The sequence below is a fragment of the Vulpes lagopus genome, chromosome 2 (assembly GCF_018345385.1).
Source record: "Vulpes lagopus strain Blue_001 chromosome 2, ASM1834538v1, whole genome shotgun sequence".
Taxonomy (NCBI): domain Eukaryota; kingdom Metazoa; phylum Chordata; class Mammalia; order Carnivora; family Canidae; genus Vulpes; species Vulpes lagopus.
In genome coordinates this window covers 70364495-70368679 of record NC_054825.1, presented here as the reverse complement: position 1 = coordinate 70368679, position 4185 = coordinate 70364495, and the positions used below count along the sequence as shown (strand labels likewise).

Below are 4185 nucleotides of genomic sequence, written 5' to 3'. Positions count from 1 at the left end.
CAGGCAGAGGAAGAAGCAGGCTCCATGCAGGGAGCCTGATGTGGGACTCGATCCCGGGTCTCCAGCATCACGCCCTGGGCCGAAGGCAGAGCTAAACCGCTGAGCTACCGGGGCTGCCCCCCGCCCCTTTTAATAGAAGAATTGGGCAAGATGATCTCAAGGTCTCTATCGTCACTGATATTGTCACCGACTGGACCCTAAGACCCTCCTTTACTGCGCATCTGCTTGTACTCACGGACTTTTGTCCCACACCTCCCCCTAAGCTCTTCTTTCCAGTTTATCTCTTACCTCAGGCAAAAGACTCAACAGGCATAGCAGCCTATGATGGAAACCAAAACTCCAGCAGTAATGACTGCCCTGGTAAGATCCAGCCGGCCCAGACCACCCAGACCAGTTTGAGCTAATCCCCAACTGGAGCCTGCACAGGTGAACCAGGAATGAGCTCTAGGATGACCGGCAATTACCTTTACTTTGTTATAATACTAAAATCTCCATCCAAGGAAGAGCACAAGCCTCCTTTACATCACATGCAGTGTATGTATAGGCATGTTTCTCAAGGCACATGCACAGGCCATGCCTGCCTCCACAGGCCATGACGAGGATCCCCTTTTTACATATTCATCCTAACCCTAAATAAAAGGAACTCATCTACTCTTGCCTGGGGAGTCACAGCTTTGGAAGTTATTCCCTGTGATCTTATTTGCTGCCAATAAATTTTAGACTGTGTGACAACTCACCTGGTGTCATTTCTTCCTGCAACTCATCAAAAAACAAACTCCTATTAGTTCAGTTACAGTATCATACATCATGCTAAGGCCCTGGGGAGTGAGAACCCCTTTGGGTTGGGGGGTATGGCCCTCAGGGTGCAGGTGTGAGGGGCCTTCTTGGGTTTCCATTCCAGTCTTGTGTACGTGTGTGTACGTGTGTGTGTGAAGAGGTCACCCGAGGGAGGGAGGCAAGAGGAAGCGCCCGCATCCTGAGCATCACCTTGTTCTGTTACTTGGCCTCAGGCTCTCAGGTATGGTCCTGATGAGGTATGTAGAGCTCAGAGCTGGGCCCTCAGAGGTCTGGCTCCATCACTGACTGCCCTGCTGGTGGTCACTGATTGGCCTTTCTGTGCTCTACATAGGACCTCTACAGAGGCAGAAGCACAGCCTAGCAGGGTGGGGGTGGGGGATACTCCAGCAATCCATCCTTAGGGAGGAAGAAGCTGTGGAAAGAGGTGGACCTGTTCTGAGCACTGTGCCACCAAGGCATAGTCGGGGTGCAGGTCCCTTGGGACCTGCTTCAGCTTTCAGAGGGTGGTGCTAAAGCTACCGGCCTCACAGGGCTCTATGTGCACCAGCCCTTCCCGGAGGCCTCTCCCACAGACTCACCTCAGCTCCTCCTTCCTGCAGGAATCCCAAGAGACTCAGCTATTCAGTTGTTTACAGAGCCCTTGTCGCCAGGAGATAACAGTGTCTGTACTTCCCCTTATCACACAAGTTTGTACATTGTTAAGAAAATAAAGGCAGACAAATAAAAAGAAGAGAAAATCAGCCATAATCTCTTCTCCAAGGATGCTAATAAGTTCAAGAACTTCCTTCCAGCTTTCCCCTGTGCATCTCTGTGCATATAAAGCATGTACATGTATTTATAATCAGAAATGGGAATGTACTTTACCTACTTTCCCCCCATTTTCACCCATAACAAATAAGGACTTTTAATTGAACAATCACAATTCCCATTAACGAAAGTTAAAATAATTGCTTCACATCATCTAACACTCCATCAATCCAAGTCCAACTTTCCCTAATTATCTTAAAAAAAAAAAAAAAGGGAGTTTTCCCACTTCATTTTCTTTTCTTTCTTTCTTCTTTCTTCCTCTCTCCTCCCTTCTTTCCTTTCCTTCCTTTCCTTTTTTCCCTTTTTGGCTCAACCTTTTAATATAAAAAAAAATTCACTGATGTACAAAACGTGGAAGTGTGGCAATGACAACATACAAAATCCTATGATTGAGAGTTCCCCTTGCCCCCAAGAGCATGCCATGGTGCTTGCTCATTTGCCCATGCACATCCTGGCGTGGAAACAGAAACTGATGCAGACCATTGCTACTAAGCGGCATGGATAGGTGTGTTCTCCACTCCACCAATCACAGACCATATCTATTCCAAACACTCAGTATGAAAAAGTAGGACATCTTCCAGAAACAAGGCAGACTTATTACTCATGATGGACTAGCACAAATAAAATAGCCAAAAGAGTACTGCACACTTAAATTTAGGGTAGTCATTCATGAGGATCAGCACAATCCCAGTAAAAGGCACAAATTCCCTGACTCTCCCCATGACATCTTTCTTCTCTAGCCAGTGTTGTGCTTGTTTATAGAGCCTCAGTCATCAACTGTATTATCTCCTTTTGTCAAAAATTTGATATATCCATTTTGCTTCGCATGAGTCTTCAAGACTCCACGAACTATAGAAATCTCTCTTTCCTCTATCCTAAAAACACCAATTTCTCCTAATCGGGTGGGATCTTCAACTTGATTTGTTAAAAAGAGATCTCTTCTATGAAATGCAGGTCCTGTGCTGCCACTGAGCACCACTACAATTGGACTTTGACTTCCAGTTATGAGCATCAACCTCTTCCAGATCATTAGTGCCAAGGAGACAATCATGTCAAAATTTAGGACTTGATAATACAGCGGAGTCCTGAATCCATGCTGAGCACCCAGCCCCTGGTGGAGGCAGCACCCCACATTAGCTGGGAGGCCGCCCTGCTCCATGGCATTTTCTTGAATCAGGATCCAAACACACTGCATGTGGTTAATATGCCTGTTATGTTTCTTTTAACGTATCATGGTCCCCCTCCATTTTATTTAAATGTTATTTTTATGTTGAAGCAACTGGGTGATTTGTCCTCAACACACTGTTTTGCATTTGTGCTCATTTAATAAATTTTATATTCTTTTTTATGTCAATAGTTACACCCATCATTATTTTTAATCACCGTTTTCCAACCTGTGGATGTACTGTCACTCGTAAAGCAAATCACAATATTTTGGGTACTTGTATAGTATACAGGGTTTGGGGCTTACAATAAAGTTGCAAATGATTACTTTGTGCATACATCTTTGTATTCTCAACTTTTTGCTTTCTGAAGTTATGTTTTAAAATGAAAATAGCTGGGGGCAACTGAATGGCTCAGTTAAGTGACTGCCTTCGGCTCAGGTCCTGATCCCAGGGTCCAGAGATGGAGCCCCATTTCAGGCTCCCTGCCTGCTGGCTTCTGCCATTATGCCCTGCTTCTGCTCACACACACACTCTCTCTGTGTCAAATAAAATATTTTTTAAAAAATAAAGTGAAATGAAAATAGCTGTGTTAAGGGGTATACAATTTAAAGATGAGATGATTAGACTAGAAAACCAAATATTGTTGAGATTACCTAACAAAATCTGAGATCGGGATGCCCCAGGCCATGTATAATGTAGGAGGACTCTGGGGTCTGGGGGAGATTTCAGGGGTTGTTGAGGATGGGGCCATGAAACCACTGGTCTCTGGCTTTAGGCCAACCTTGGGGAAGCTGGAGGCTTAGGTCTCACCATCTATAAATTTGGATGGGTCACCACCTCTTCAGGCCTCAGTTTCTTTCTTAGTAAACTCAGTAGTCCCTTCTAGCTCTGAGGCTACTGCTAGCACATAACAACAAATGGCTCCTGCCAACGGCTGCCATAGGATTCACAGGGAACTGTGGCTGGGTTAGTGTGGAACAGTAAACCCTGTCAATTAATTTGTACTGGAAGACTATCTTCCCACCCTGCCAAACCTCAGTGCCAGAGGACTCTGGGTGTCATTCACCAAACTTTAGTAAGTCACTAACCAGGAGGAAGTGAGGGTGGTGTGTGTAGAATGTTCCTTTTTGGCTCTGGCCTCTCTTAAGTAGATGCAAATCCACATGGGATAGAGTGAACTAGAGTAATTAAGATGGAAATTTTGGGGGTGCCTGGGTGGCTTAGCAGTTGAGCATCTGCCTCAGCTTGGGGCATGATTCCGCGGTCCCAGGATCGAGTCCCTCATTGGGCTCCCTGCATGGGGCCTGCTTCTCCCTCTGCCTGTCTCTGCCTTCTCTCTGTGTCTCTCATGAATAAATAAATAAAATCTTTAAAAAAAAAAAAAAGATGGAAATTTTGGAATTCTCAGACCCCA

The 4185-nt window shown here is 45.3% G+C and overlaps 1 pseudogene; it reads right to left on the bottom strand.

Moving 5' to 3' along the window:
* Positions 1–2202: 2202 nt before the first annotated feature.
* On the bottom strand, positions 2203–2677 carry LOC121485319 (annotated as a pseudogene).
* Between the last annotated feature and the right edge of the window lie 1508 nt (positions 2678–4185).